The sequence below is a fragment of the Octopus bimaculoides genome, chromosome 4, assembly GCF_046866305.1.
Source record: "Octopus bimaculoides isolate indiv1 chromosome 4, ASM4686630v1, whole genome shotgun sequence".
Taxonomy (NCBI): Eukaryota; Metazoa; Mollusca; class Cephalopoda; order Octopoda; family Octopodidae; genus Octopus; species Octopus bimaculoides.
The window spans coordinates 80,955,881-80,973,050 of record NC_142931.1 but is presented as its reverse complement, the minus strand read 5'-3'; the positions used below and the strand labels follow the sequence as shown (position 1 = coordinate 80,973,050).

Sequence of the window (17,170 nt, the reverse complement as noted above, 5' to 3'; positions counted from 1 at the left end):
CGCCTTAGAGACATTAACGTAATATTAGTTTCAGATTTTGGCACAAGACCAAGACTTTCGGGGGACGAGGAGGGGGTGAGTCGATCACATCTACCCCAGTGTTCAACTGGTACTTGTTTTATCGACACCTAAAGGATAAAAGGCACAGTCAACCCTGATGGAATTTGAACTCAGAAAGTAAAGACGAGCGAAATGCAGCTAAGCGTTTACCCCGATTCAGGCCAGCTCACTGCCTTTGATTTTTACTTTCTTTTCGTAATATTGGTTTCAAATTTTGGCACAAGGCCATCACTTGCGGGCAAGGGGATAAGTCGAACCCTCTGTACTCAACGGGTACTTATTTTATCGACTCTAAAAGGATGAAAAGCAAAGTCAACTTCGGCGCAATTTGAACTAAGAATGTAAAGACGCTATGCATTTTGCCAGGGGTGCTAACGATTCTGCCAGCTCACCGCCTTTCACCATCATTATTTATATATTATTTATTTATATATTTATTTATTTATTTATAATATTAGAACGAAAAGTTTTGTGTTTGTAGACTTAAGGGAGACAGTTCGTTACCTTTTCTTTTTGCGCACATAAACTACGCCAGTAGTTCTCATACGCAACAAAGCCAGAGAGAGTGACTTACCACGGCCACTTTTTGTAAACTTCAATTTGTAGTAGTTATATAATGGATTTAATCCTGAATAAAGGACCAAGAATGTATTGTACATAAAGCTAAGAATACAGATACATACTGATGGTTTGGGTCAGCAATTAGTTTTATAGCTTGAATTGAAGAGTATATATAAATAAGTTTAGATTAAAGGATAGTGCGTTATGATCGGATTATGAAGGTTTTATTGCTAACATAGTGATCTAAAGTAGTTTAACTGATCAAGATTATAACTGTCATGATGAGAAAACCAGGTGACTACGTAGTTTCCTCAGCCTTTCTTTTAAGTTTTCGCGACTATTAGTGGTTATTCACTCGGCTGTTATTTAATCTCTTGAAATCTGACAAGTACAGATAGATAGTTTGCTTTACTGCTGAATACTAATGAAACCAAAACGTGCTCGGAGTTGTCTTAAAATTTTCTCGGTATGAAGCTCACTCTCCCGCTGCTAAATACCCTATGTTTAATTTAAAATCAATTTTAATTTCAGAGTTGCCTCCCGTTTACTTTTCTTAAGTATAATTAAAAATCAAGATAATATCCATATAATTTTGATTTAAAATATTTGGTTCACTACATTATGTTAATACTAAATAAACGTAGAACGTATCTATGGGAAATACGTTCTCTGCCTCCCATCGTAGTCATTTTTAAGAGGCTGGTTTATGTTCTTTGGTGGTTAATTGAGATCCGATCTTATATCTACTGGTGACAAACGAATTGGTGGAGACTTAAATTCTTTCCCGGTATTTAGTTACGGCCCTTTACGCTCTGAGTTCAAATCCTACCGAGGTCTTTTTTTTTTTCCTTCCTTCTTTTTTCGATAAAAAAGTAACCGTTGAACAACAGGTATCGATGCAATACATTAACTCTTCTTCCAAATTCCTGGCGTTTTTGCTAACGTTTATTATACGACATAAATCGCTATTAAATTCTGAAAATAGCATTGACTATGCAGAATCGATAAAACAATGTACAAATTTGCGGTATTTACGTCCGTTACGTCTTGAATTCAAATCCATCCAGGATCAACTTCACCTTTCTTATGGAGTCAATAAAAGAAACACCACTCAGGAACTAGGATTGATATAAGCGAATCTATCTTCTCAGGCATCTAGAAATGATACCTGAAGATGATTAAAAGTCGAAGCATTGTGTAATTATAATTATTGTGAAGATTTCCTAAACATGGAATAGACTATCTGGAAAAATATAATCTTTGTGATGGGTATTACGCTTAAAATAAATGCCGTTGTCAGTTGAAATACTTTGTTTACAAAAGGAGATAATTTGTCAGAATTTTATTTCTTGATTAACAAATCGCAAGATGATATATTCGCTCATGTCAAAATACATCTGCCGCCTTCCATCTTTTCTCATAGGCAAATTTACGGGGCGGAGTGTTGAACTAGAAATAAAAAGAAATGAAAATAGACGTAGAAAATGAAAAAAAAAATTCACAGAATTTTTTGTGAGAACAAAGTTTCCACTAAAAGGGTAGTAATATAAGAACTGTTTTAAATTAAATCGTTCAGCATTATTGCGTGATCAATTCTCTGCAATTGGCTATATTTTCCGTTTGTGTGCTCTTAAAGTAAATATTGAATCGTAAATTTATTTTTTCAAGATTATTTCAATACAGTTTTCTACAACATGTAAATATCAGTATTTAAAAGTAAATGTAGGATTTCTATATTTTATTATATTATCGTTTTCAATGCATGTAAGCAAAAGATATTTGTTGTCATAATTGACAGCATCTGTAAATAATGGAAGTGTTGAATGCTTATATTGATATATTTATTCATACATATATTAAAGTTGGTTAGTATTGTATTGGGTTCTGTCTATTATATAGACATGTATATTATGCATACATACGCACTTAAATACATACGTAGACATACACACATATATATATATATAAGTATATGTGTATGTATGTATATATATCTGCATATACATATGTATGTGTGTGTGTCTTTCTGTTTGTCCCACGACCAACACTTGACAAGCGGTGGTGGTTTATGTCCCCGTAACTTGGCGGTTGATCAAAGGGGATCGAAAAGATCAGATTTAAAAAGAAAGAAAGTATTGGAGGCGATTTGTGCAACTGAACACTTCAAAGCGTGGTATTCCAGCATGGTCGCACTGTGTGTGCATCTATTTTACAGAATGACCTTCCCATACATAATAGTCTCTGTTTAGACACGTGGCTCCACAAGAAAGACTTGTTGAAACAAATACAAAAAAATACAAAAAGATAAAAGATTATATATATATGTATATATATATATGTGTGTATATATATATATATATATATATATATATATATATATATATATATATATATATATATATGTGTGTGTGTATAAATTATGGACACATATTTATCGAGTTTTTGTTTTCCTCACACTCAACCAGCTCTGATCAATCATTGCTCCAAATTGCTCTCCAGACCATCACAGAGTAGCCGCCGTGTTTCATTGTTGGCTGCAATCTTTTTACGTCAAATGCTTGATCACAGAGTCTCCTGACCCACTTTCGATCACTGTCAAAAAATACAGCAAATCTGGACTCATCAGAAAATATGACACTGTCCCAAAATGCTAGTAGCCTCTCCACCATCTCACTTGATATTGGCTGGTCGAAGAAGTGGCTTCCTTCTTGCTGCTCTGCCATAGTAGCCAAATTTTAGGAGATACCTGACAGCTGTTCTGGGACTGACATTAACTTGTTCTATTATGTCAGAGGTCTTGCAACGAGGATTATCCTCCACACTTCTCTTAACAAAGCCAAAGGTCCTTCTCCTCTCTGGTGAATTGTACAATCTCTCTATTAACTGTAGAAAACGGGATCCCAAGGTTTTCTGTGATTTTATGCTGACTAAGTCCACTTTCATACTGGCTACAATGCTGCCGTTTTGAAATTTGGATAGTTCCTTATGCCATCCTTAAACTTCTCTGTAGATTTACGCCAATTGCGTTTCCCTCTGCAAGCTTGCCATAAAACAGTTGTTTGGGTTTGCGTTCATCCGCTATTCGAACAGTATGGCCACACCATCTCATTTGGGTTTTCAAAATCATTGATTTAGTTAAAGTGATTAGGGCGGGTGCATCAAGGTCTCCTTGCTTTACTCTATTTTCCATAGCAAAAGATTCAGAAACTCTACGAACAAAATTAACTATAACCTTCATATCTTGATGCAAAGCCCTGATCATGTTTACAAATTTTTCTGGGCAACTTATTTTTCTTAGAATTAGCCACAGAGCATTTCGAGATTTATACAAGGCACTTCCTCAGTTCTCAAATTAATATTTAAGAGTTCAAACATTTTGTCACCCCCATATTTCCTCTGCACAGACCACTGCACAGATTCCATCAGATCCTGGAGACTTATTATTATTCAGCTTATTCACAGCTAAATAAATGTCATTTAGAGTTGGTTCAAATGCCATCTCCCCTATAATTAGAAGGTGTTCGATTTTTTCTATCATCTTCATGTCAACGGATGATGGTCTATTCAAAGGTGCAGAAAGATTATCAACCCAGCGATGTCAGTCAAAAGCAAATGTCTATTTGCTGTTCTCACTGGAGCTATTGCAGATTTTGGGCCATATACCTCCTTAGCATAAGAGTACAAACCCTTGGCATCATTTCTGTTAGCTGCTTGTTGCGCCCCTTTTGCTCTGTCATGCCACCATTCCTGTTTAATTTTTCTTAGAGCAGTCTGCACTTTCCCTTTCAGCTCTCTGTAAGCTTCGTTTGAGCTGGAGTTCATGGACTGAGAAAGAAGTGTATTGCCTAAGTTTTGTTTTTCTAAAGGTAGATCATGAATTTCTGGTGATTTGTTTGAAAACTTGTCACTGAACTTACGGAATTTAAATCCCACTGATGAACTTGCAGCCTGAAATACTTTTGTTTTGAAATCTTCCCATAGATTGGTTGGATCAAAATTGATATTTTCTATCGCATCATAGAATCTTTACAAGTTGCTTGGTAATTTGAAGTTTGCAACATTTAACTTTTTGGATACCTTAGGATCAGACTGTAGACTTTTAGGCATTATCGAAGAATTCATTTTCCCACGAACTAGAAGATGATCAGTTCAGCTCTCTGCTCCTCTCATGGCACGAACACTAGAAACAACTTTCGTATCATGCTTTCTGATGAAAATATAATCAATAAGATGCCATTCCTTAGATCTTGGGTGCATCCAGATGGTTTTATATTTATTTTTCTGCTTAAACAGAGTGTTAGTAACAACCAGATTATTCTCAATACAAAACTTCAAAAGAGTTGCTCCATTTTCATTACACTTTCCAATCCCATGTCAGCCTAAAACAGGCCATTTCCAACCCTTGCGTTGAAATCTCCCGATATGACCAGCTTATCAGAAATTGGTACTTTACTCAATAATTGTACTGGATAATCATAAAACTGTCCTACAGTTTCGTCACAATGAGTTATTGTTGGCGCATAAATACAGACAAGGGTAAGAAACCTACCGTTTGTCAGTTTTACACGGCATGACATGGTTCGTTCAGATATACCACTTGGAAATTCTGCAATGGAGGATACTAATGAATTTTGGGGAGCAAACCCAACGCCAGATTCTCTACGCTGACCCTCAAGTAGGCCTCTCAAGAAGATAGCATATCCATAAGCAGATTCATTTATTTGACCTTCAGCGGAGAGACGAGTTTCAGAGAGCGAAACTATATTTTTTAAGCTCACAAGCTCTTGTTGAAATTATCATCTAGAAGTGTGCGCACATTCCAACAGCCAAAATTCAGATTGACACACTGGGACACCTGCCGAGCCAGAACTCAATAACAGAAATAACAGCAACCAACAACCAGCTCCCAATATCAATATACGCAGGCGCGCGCCGCACGCACACACACACACACACACACACACACACACACACAAACAGAGAAGTTTTGCATTTGTTTCAACGAGTTTCTGATACATAATGACTTAATATTTAGTACCTATTCCTTCTTGATGAGCCACATCTAAATGAATTCCCAGGAGGGCTCTTCATTGGGCCTTGAGCCTAACAATGACACTTCATGCATTGAGTACATATTAAATTTTATTAAACTTGACCAATATTTTTCAAGCAATGAACGATTTTCATCAGAATAATGATATAATATGTCGACTTGGAACTTATTGCAAAGCTGCATGATAAACAGCATTCTTTTGTCTTCCCATTCAAGGGTGGGGGGGGGGTCAATACAATTTTTTTCTGTCAAACACACACACACACACACACTCTCTCTCTCTCTCTCTCTCTCTCTGTTGACCATCACCATCACTAGTACCACCACCGTCACCACCACAACTGCAATACATGCATCATTCAGACTTCTGACACCACCAACATCAACACCTTTGACTTCGCCGCCTTCCCATCCACGACCATCACCACTGTCTTTCACATCTTGACTGCTTCAGCTACCACCACCACCACCACCATCATCACCGTCGCCTCTGCCTCTAACACAACTATAGCTCATACTATTACTATCACCCCACTACCATCTCAACTGTCAATCTACTGCCACCCTCATCGTCTCTATGCCTACTATTACTCGCACTCTAGCAAGAGGTGTAGAAGAAGTGTCATTGAGGAAACACTGACACACAGAAGTGTCATTGAGGAAACACTGACACACAGAAATTCGTTTTGGCATTTATTATCATATATATATATATATATATATATATATATATATATATATATAGACAGAGCGAGAGGGGGGAGAGGGAGAGAGAGAGAGGAGAGAGAAAGAGAGAGAGATGAGAGAGAAAGAGAGAGAGAGATCAAAAGGTAGACAGAGAAGGGGAAAATGGAGACGAAAACACGATACAAGGAACATTTGCTGCTGATTTTCTCATCAGTCGGTTTCCGAGACGTCTCAGTGGGTTCACGCTATTTAAAACTAACATCACTGTTATCAACGGGAGCGCAAGAACATACAACTACAGGAAAAGGCTGACGAATGTGTGCGAGGAGAGGATAAAATAACATTGAATGTACAATAAAAAATAACGATAAGATATGACAGACAAGGAATGGTAAATATGCAATGGAAAATGCCTTACTGCTGCACAATAATTTGTAGGAATAATCATACGTATACAGTACTAAAACAATTCAATACAAACAGAAAAAAGCCTTTTCAGCTATCAAGACAGACGTAGTGAGCTAGCGCAAAGAAATGGAAAAAGTCCTTGAAGGACAGAACACAAATGGTGTCTGGTTTAGTCAGCAGCAGGCCAAAAAAGAAAAAAAAACGACGCGCTTTGACTGGACACCGGTTACGTGGTAGGAGAGAGGAAGAGTGGTGGGAAGAGTAAGAGAGAAGGAAAGAGAGAGGACAGGGTACAAGGGAGGCAATTAAGGAGAAGAGGGAAAACAAAAAAAAGAAAAGAGAGAAGAAAGTGTTAAGAGTTGCACTACAAATATTCAGGGAATTTTTTTTAGTGTTAAGTAAACAAACGGAGGTGCGTTGCGCTGCAATGAATATTTCGAAAGTTAGATAGAAAAGGGGAAAATAGACGAAAACTGGGCGAAAACATAATGGACAGAAAAGGAAGACAAAAGGACGATACAAGGAACATTTGGAGCTGGTTATATATACACATACACACACGCACACACACACACACATATATATGTAACGATGATGATTAATTTTGTGTAACGGCTGGAATTAATTTGTAACGACATGTAAGATGTGAAAATGAACAATGCATGAAGTTTTAAGGAAATATTTATTTTTACCGTTATATTATACAATACCTTGCCTCGACAGGCAGGTGATAAAATCGTAAAGCATGCGAAGTAAAAATAGATATAGATTTTCCTTGCATAGTTTGTGTTTGTGTTCTCGTCATTGTTTAGTAGTAATTATAGAGGAAGATAGAATGGTGGTGTAAGAGAACAGCATTAGAGCTAGTGAGAGAGTGTGGGACGTTGTCTTTCTTTTTCCTTCTTACCGTTTGTCTGCCTGCTTCCATGATTCTAGTGGTCGGTTCACTAACTGATGTTAGCTCTCTCTCACGTCAGGAGCTGTCACCAAAGTGACTAACTGATTTATGCTTGGGGGTTCTTGTTTTTATAACTACCCAGAAGGATAGATATATCGTTGAGAGCAATAGATTTAGTTGGTGGTCTTGTCATCTTAATTCTAGCTTTTGGTGGTCTAGGAGAGGTTAGAAGGGTCAAGTGGTGAAGATATTATTTCGGCCGAGCTAAAGCAATCTGAAAAATGTAAAACTGCAGTCACTGAAAAACTATTGTTCCACCGTGAGAAAAGTTCTGTTGAACTGTTACTTGAAATTTTGCTATGGTGGATCGAATCCACTTCGTGCCTACAAGATTCACTACATATATATACTCATGTACCTACACGTATATGGAAATACATATAGAACCTATATAAATGTCTATATATACACAAGGGTATATTGTTATGTGTAGGAGCTGGAATAGAGGTCTAATAGATGACAAAAGATACAAACAGAGGTATAATTAAATGAGAGCATAATAATATAATAGGAAGAAAAATTTTAGATCCCGTAAACTAGACAAAGGAAAATGGAAATAAAGCTAAAATGCAGCTAATGAAAATGATAATTTTTACACAAATAACGATATCGTCCCTTCTTCCGTTTTCTAATACGGTGGTCAGCAGCTTTTTGTACGATGGACCGGTTTCCTGCAAGACAGTTTGTTCCACATATTGAGAGATCATGTGCATAACAAACCATAAAGTGCATAATATACAACTTAATTTTTAAATATATCACACGTATATTATATGTATAATACATATATAGTACAAAAACACTCATTACACTGAAATAGAAATAAAATTTTTAATATATTTCTTTCTGTACAAACCGCAACCAAATGGGCCACGGCCCCGTGAGGACTTCTAACCTAATCCATTCGTTTGTTTCCTTATCTCTGTTGCAACCATCAACGTTCCTTATTCGTTAACGATTGCAAGTGTAACGTATTGATTAGCAGCTTTTCTGATGAGGCCGACAGCGAGGCCTGTTTGAATAACTTTACTGCGTTTTTAAAACAAAATCTTACTTAATATCCTTCATATTTCTTCTTCTTCTTTGCATTTTCTGTTTCTTTTTTATACTCTAATAAGTGAATAAAAACGTCTAATCTTAAATCACGATTTATGTAATAATAACCCTTTCTACTTTCTGCTATAGGCTCAAGACTTGAGATTTTGTGGAAGGGACTGGCTAATTACATCGATCTCGGTGTTCAAATGTTATTTATTTTATCGATCTCCGAACTATGAAAGGCAAAATCGACCTCGGTGGAGTATGAACTCAAAACACGAAGACTGGTGGACTGCAGCTAAAGACTATGTCCGGCGTTTTAAAGACTCTACCAGTACGTCGCAATAATAATAATAATAATAATGACTTCAAATATTGGTACAAGGCGAGCAATTTTGAAGGAGGAGATAAGTCGATTAAATCAACCTTAGTGTTTTCAATTGGTACTTATTTTATCACTACCAAAAGGATAAAAGGCAAATTTGATCTCGATTGAATTTGAACTCAGAATGTAAAGACGGACGAAATGTCGCTAAACATTTCCTCCCGGCGTGCTAGCTATTCTGCCAGCTTGTTGCCTTACTACTACTACTACTACTACTACTACTAATAATAATAATAATAATAATAATAATAATAATAATAATAATAATAATAATAATAATAATAATAATAATAATAATAATAATAATAATAATAATAATAATAATAATAATAATAATAATAATAATAATAATAATAATAATAATAATAATAATAATAATAATAATAATAATAATAATAATAATAATAATAATAATAATAATAATAATAATAATAATGATGATGATGATGATGATAATAATGATAAAGATAATAATAGCTACAAATTTTACCACAAGGGCAGCCATTTTGAGGGAGGGGATAAGTCGATTACATCGACCCAATGTTTCACTGGTACTTAATTTATCGACTTCGAAAGGATGAAAGCCAAAAAAGACCTCGGTGGAATTTGAACTCATAACGTAGCGGCAGACGAAATACAGCTAAGCATTTTGCCTGGCGTACTAACGATTCTGCCAGCTCGCCGCCTTAACAATAACAACAGCAACAACAACAACAACAACAACAGAGTAAAAAATCTAATTAGTTTAACATTAGTATAAACTCATTTTAAGTAAAAACTTGGAGTTTATAAGAAGCTGATGTGCAGTTTTATGAAGAAAAAAATTAACGAGTTATTCAAAGAGGAAAAAAGAGATCAAACCCAATACAGATTATATTGGTTTATAACATTATGGGCTATATAAAGGAATATTGTTTGCAAATTCATGGGACAAGTCATGCCTCTTGTTGAAGTGAAGAAAAACGTTAGCAGGTTCTATGGAAGTGTATAAGATGAGTAGTAACCTCTTCTGGGGGAAAATGGGTTTAAATAGTTTATTGTTCTCTCTTCAGAAAAACAGTAATTCTGAATGTTGTAATGGTGCAGGAGAGAAAAGGATTTTTAGATATTGTGATGCGTAACTTTCTGGTTGTTATTTAGAAGGAATGTTAGAAAAGTTCAGTATCCAGGGTATAAGTCAATCGATATACAGCAGTTTTCTGTCGGGGTTTCGAAACGATGTCTGTTGTGGTTGAGCTACTTTTGAAAGGATCTGCGGTTAACCATAAGTACCAAAGGGAAGTCGAATTAACATTGACTATGACAGAATAGATTACTTCGTTTTCCTGGTAATTTCTTTGAAGTAGTACAGTTATAGTTTGGAGTATTTTGATGGTAAGATTGTGTTCTCAGTTTGGAGAGATTGTGTTCTCAATCAGCAAGATATTGTACAAGATATTTGATGGCTGGATACAAAATCCTGATATCTTTTGGTTAAGTAGTTTATGATACTTATGAATAGAAGACATATTTTTTCTGCACGAGTTTTAAATTTTAGCCCATAAAGAAAAGAACTTAAAAACCGGGGACACGTTACTACATTACATGTCTCTACGTTTAGCATAGGTTAGCATTATATTAGAGATTCATTTTACTTTGTATAGCAAATTCTTCGTTGTGCTGCATTGCAATATTTAGATGTTTCGTCAAAAACTTGTTCATCAGAGAATAACTAAATTATTAACAATAATAGCTGATAGAATATGAATTTATAGTTGTTTTCCGTTAGAATTTTTGTTGGGTGAATATTTTAATTTCACTACCAACTGACTACTTTGTTTCTTTACAACTACTAACCTATATTTTTTTGGATTTGACATTACATTACATTCCATTCTCTTTATATTTCTTTCTGATATATTTTATTTTGATAAAAGACTTTATTTAACCATCATTGCTTCTGCAGCGTTTACACATTCACTTCCATTCCCAGACCAATTAATTTCCTTAACACAATAAATATTCAATTTTCTTTAGTTATTTCTTACTTTGCTACTTTCAAAAAATACTTCAGTTTTTTTTTTATATATATCGCAGATAGTGTTCTACTTTCAACTTGCATCGTTGCCTTTTTGCATTTCATATTTTATTACTGTGTCTTAAACTATAAGTTTTATCCAACAACTCTATTTACCGATGTCTATACTAATAATGTATTTCTTCAATCTCCGTTCAAGCCAGACACATACACATATGTATACACGTATTTACCCATTCTTGAAATCTCCTATATGTTATTTCTATAATAAAAATATTAGTACATTTCTTTTAACTATCTCACTTTATATTTGAAAAAAAGTTGAGTTATTTTAATCGTAAATTTTGTGTTCAAACTGTAACCATTGGCTTTCCTCCTCCAGCGTCATTGCGTTTTTTTTTTCTTTTTTTACTTCATAAATCCTTACTTCCCTCAATTTTCTTATGTCGGCTAAATTTCAACATTAACGTGTCTAATATTTCAAGTTTTTCTGATTATCAATTTTTCAACCATAAAAATAACCTTTTTTCTCATTTCTACATTAAGCATCTCTCTTGCTCACGCACCCATACATAAATACATACACCCAATAATTCCATACCTGGGCCATTTTCCTCTCTTGCTGTATGTTGATTACTACTATATTCTAGTTTTATAAATGTATTAGTTTCTGTTTTTTTCTTACTTCAACGACTTGGTATCAAAAAGTTCCTGGACTAGTTCTGTAGTGCGCCAACAGATGGCAGCATACGGTTGCGTGCTCAGTGAGAATTAGCAGTGACCTTTATGAAGTAGTGTGCTGAGTAACATCATTGTGTTTACATCACAAGTTGTGAAATTTGTGTTTTGTGATTACGTGTATGCTGTAGTCTGCGATTTTGTCATGGACAGGGACAAAAATCCATGTGAAATTTTGCGTTAAACTTGGGAAGTCTGCTGCAGAGACACTGAGTATATTTCAGTAAGCTTACGGTGATGAAGCAATGGGTTGTACGCAATGTTTCGAGTGGCACGGGCGCTTCAAGAGCAGAAGAACGTCCCTGGAAGACGATGAGTGATCTCTAAGACCTGCTACGAGCGTCATCCCCGGAAATATGGAGAGAATTCATCAGCTTGTGCATTTAGGATCGCCAGAGGACAATCAATGACATTGTTGATGTTGTTAGTCTGTCGTACGGGTCTGTGCAGGCAATCTTAGCGTCTGAATCGAACATGCAGCGTGTCTCTGCCAAGTTTGTCCCCCGCCTGCTGACCACTGAGCAGAAAGAACATCATGACTTGTTTCAGTCATTAAACTACAGACATACAGGGGCACTGACTTGACGAATATTTTAGTCAAACGAATCAACTCCAGTACTCAGTTTTTTTTAGCTTGGTACTATTCTGTCAGTCTCTTTTGCCGAACCGATAATTAACGAAGACGTAAACCCACCAACACCGGTTGTCAAGTGGTGGTCAGATATTTATATATTGTGTGTGTGTATTTATACTGAGAAATGCGGGTAAGAGAGGAAAGAGAGAGAGCAAATATATAGTTTCCGATAGATTTTTAAACAGCCGCCTATTGAAACATTTGACCGAGTTAAGTGGTGCTTAACCTTGATCAGTCGGCAACAGGATGCAAGATTCTTAATTTAATATCATGTAATTTTGTATAACAATGCATTTTCAAAACCTCGCTTATTAGATGCATATTCAAGATAAATTTCGAATAGCAATGAAATCTGAACTGAACGAATTCCATAAACAGAGTATAAACACGAGGACCACTTTTGATAATGAGCGTCTTATGCATTTAGAAACACATTAACTTTCTAATATTCACCAACACAGCTCCGACTCCAGCTTTGGTTCACAAGAGACCTTTTCTTTCACACCAATTAATCTGTTCTCTACAAAAGGTACAGACATGGCTTATACTGCAGAATCTAGAAGATTACAAACATCCATTAACTGACTTCGATAACTATAGTTAGTATGATTACAATGTTAATGGATTTATCTATCTACTTAAATATCTATCTATTTTTCTATCTTTCTTTCTAACTCTTTTTATCTATCTATTTTCTATCATTCCATTTTTCTCTCTAACTCCTCCTGTCTACATATTTCGGTATTGATGTATCTAGTTATCTACTTTTATCTACCTTTCTCGTTACTTCTATCTCTTTCTATCCATTCATCCTTGTCCATCCATCTATCTTGCAGCATCTGTATCTGATCTTCTTACATCTCTTTCTCACTGTCTATCTATGCACAAACCTATGTGTGCGCCTATTAGACATCTATTCACCTACCTATCTATATAAATATATCTAATTATCTGCATAACTAGCTATTTATCTACATGTCTCTGTCGAAGGTGATGCTAATTCGATCACAACTGGACATTAATCTATTCAATAGGTGGTGTTGTCTATTTTAAATAATGATACAAATACAACAGCGGGAGGAAACCAGCAGAAAGCAATACTGTTAACAGCGCTGTTGAAATGTTTGACATTCAGAGGCCATTATTTGCTAAGTAATGGCTTTTCACCCTTCATCGACCAATATCTATCTTAGTTCGCGTAGTGAATGTTGAATAGCAGAAGTGGCTAATTGCTTCAAGATAAGTAACTGAGAGATTCTTGTCAAAATGATAATACCTCATTTCATTAAGAAGATTTAAAGATGTCCCATTAAGAGAACTGTAAATAATAACGATAATATAATAGAATGATTATGTTTATTATTAGTATTATTTTTATTACTGTTGTTGTGGTTGTTATTTTTAAAAAAATAGTAATTGCACTTGAGATATTACTGGAATTCGTTTACGTTAGATTAACTCCGTTAATGTTGCTTCTAAATTTCAGGAAGTAATTGTCTGTCCAACGACCGACTCACGGACGGACAGACAGATAGACAGAAATGGCGGAAGGTAAGTAGATCAGCATAAAAATAAATCATAGTTAGCCTGTGCTAAAATTATCAACTTGTTTCCTATCATTTGTTGTTCTTCACGCACACGCGCGTGCGCGCCTATATGCATATGTATGCATATATATTTTGAAATGTGAATTGAAAAGGATGTAAGGAACGACCGTGCGAACTCAAAAAAGGAGATATGGTGACGAATGGAAGAAACAGAGGATTCCTTTTATTTATACGCGTCGCACGGTCGAACACACAAATATATATATCAAATGATATACATGATATGTTATACGACGATAACATAGATGACCAGTAATTAAAGACCACAACCGTATAAGATGAATAACAGAGATATTTATTATGGCGTTAAAGATGTATGTCTGTGTGAGAGTGTGAATGCGACATATAAGAACATAATCAAAGACAGGCCGTCGTACAAAGAAAAGTATGTCTGTGAGTGATACATGTGTGTGTATGTTAGTTATTACAGCAGAGAGAAAGAGAGTCAATAACACGTGAGCAATTATACCAGTTCTTGTGTACACAATAGTATGAGTCTGTATGTGAAAGTTGGGGAGGCTGTGTATGGCAGAGCTGATCACTAGTTGTGATGTCGTGGCATCGATGCCGGGCCGTGATTCTTGTTATACAGATGTTCGTCGCTGGTTGAGATTTCTTGTCTGTTTATTTATCGTGGTGAAGCTGAGTCACCTAACAGAATCGAAGAGAGAGATGTGCCGCGGTGGTTTGGATTGGTGTACATAGTAAGTCGTGTAGACGCTGGTGGTGAAAAGGCTGCTTGGTAGTAATCGTGTTGGACATGACGATGATGCTGGATAGTAGTCGTAGACTCTTGTTGCTGGTGTGGCGACGGCGGTGGTCATCGTTGGCTGGACGAAGCTGTTGAAGTGGTCGCTGGCTGATTGTTGCTGCTGCTGTCGTGTGGTACACGGAACAGTCTCAAAGAGAAACTGGACCGAGACCCATTTGCTGGGTATGAGTTGATCTATTTAAGGCGTTAAGGGGGCTCTAAGACGGTAGTAGGAAAACACTATCACGTGACCTTATTAAGGGCTGTGATTGGTCAGTTTGCGTTCTGGCGGGAACGGTTCGAAGAAGTTGCCGATTCGAATAATGATCAGTCACGTGATGACAAGGTTGATGTTTTCCGCTACGTCCGCGTTTGTTTATATTTAAATGAGAAGAATGGCGATAGCAGTTTTGTATCTAATAGCGGTAGGTAGTTTCACTACAAGGATATTTACGAACGGTTGTCTTATGTAACTACTTTAAACATACGTATTAAATGCATCCAAAATATCAACATTTGGTTTTATTATTATTCCGGTATTACACGTAAATTTTGATAAGCTATATTGCATCAAAGTGTATGTTTGTATGTATATCTTCTGTGTGTGTTATATGTATGTATAAATATAAACAAACTAACATTTGTTTTTATTAGAGACGTCGAAATGTGTATTGCACGAAACAAGTAAGATGATATCTTTTCGAACGCAGTAATGCCGTTAGAACAGCAGAAATATCGAGTAAATATCCTTACAAGGTGGAAAAAGTTGTCAACGAACAACCATGGGACTCAAACTCACATCTCCCAAGATGAAGAATAAATTCAGCCGGAGTCTTTGGGGATATGGGTTCGAGTTCCATGGCTGTTTGTTGACAACTTTTTCCGCCTTGTATGTGTATTTACCTATTATTTCTGCTGTTCTAACGGCATTACTGTTCTAACGGTTCGAAAAAATATCATCTTGTTAGTATCGCGTGTGTGTGTAGTGGTGACAGGATCGGGAGAATGACGGGCAAACGTGCTTGTGGTATGTTTTAAGTCACGTACCTTTCTGAGATCAAATCTTACCGCGATTATATTTTATCCTTCTGTGGTTCAATGAAATGCGTACGATTAACTGTTTAGCTCCAAGTCTATCCTGATTGAATATACAAAACTATGATCAACTTCATTCTACTTGTGATTATTCTACCATTTTTTTTTTCTTGCATATCTTGGGCAGCACTGTCACCTTTTTTTTATCAATACAATATCGTGTAAGGTAGATATTGCTGCCATTTCTGACCAGTTGAGTGACCATTGGGAGGCCTCTTAATTGACTCGTGTAAGCCCAAGCTGAATCTAACTGGTTCTACTCATTCCAAACATTTTAAGCCTTGTGTTTGTAAATTGTTTGGAACTATTTCAAATATTGGTACAATGCCAGTAATTTGGATGGAAGTGGGAAAATTCGATTACATCGACCACAGTACATGACTGGTACTTCTTTTATTAAGCCGAAAGGCAAAGTCGACCCCGGCGAAACTGGAACACAGAACTAAATAGCCGGAAGGAATGCCGCTAAGCATTTTATCCTATGGGCTAACGATCGTGCCAGCTCGCTGCCTTCCTTGCGTTTATCAATAAAATCAATATATTTATTACGCCAAACCTTCTGTGGCATCTAGTTTACCACCCTACACACTGAGCTGAAATCCAGCTAAAATCAACTTTATCTTTCATTCCTCTAGGATCAATGCAATCGACAATAGATGAAAGAAGTCAATATATTTATTTTGTTTCCTTCAAAGTCATCACTAATCGAGCAAATGTTTATTCAAAAGCTCCTCATTTCTCTCAATCACGCATTATGTATCTGAGACTACCTTACTTAATATGCCGTTCTCTCTTTATTTAGATATTAGGGTATGTTTCAAAATTTGGCTGCAATGACAATATAGACCATATAATGACCATAAGTTCAGGTGTAGCGAAAGGGAAGCTAGACATTAATGCATTACAGTAATGAAATTCATCTCTCTATGTTGCCAATTCACATCCGGTCAATTGCAACAAATTAACAGCAAGCAACTTCTACCTAACTGTTCAAATTGATAAAGATAGCAATCAAATCTCCCTCAAATGACTCCTAGCCCTCTTTAAAATGGGGTACAAAACAAAAAAATTAAATGGCCACGAGTTGAATGCTTTTTGATCTTAAGCCTGCATCATCAGAACTAACTTCGGTTGAAACAGCAACAACTGTGACGACAATAGCAACATACCTGAAATAC

General features: G+C 36.0%; 1 long non-coding RNA gene across 1 annotated transcript; it reads right to left on the bottom strand.

Annotated features, from left to right (window-relative positions):
- Positions 1-1,690: 1,690 nt before the first annotated feature.
- On the bottom strand, positions 1,691-7,997 carry LOC149136100 (uncharacterized). Its single transcript, XR_016241331.1, has 2 exons — positions 7,677-7,997; positions 1,691-2,070 (listed from the first exon to the last, which is right to left on the bottom strand). It is a non-coding gene; the product is annotated as an uncharacterized LOC149136100 (long non-coding RNA).
- Positions 7,998-17,170: the final 9,173 nt, after the last annotated feature.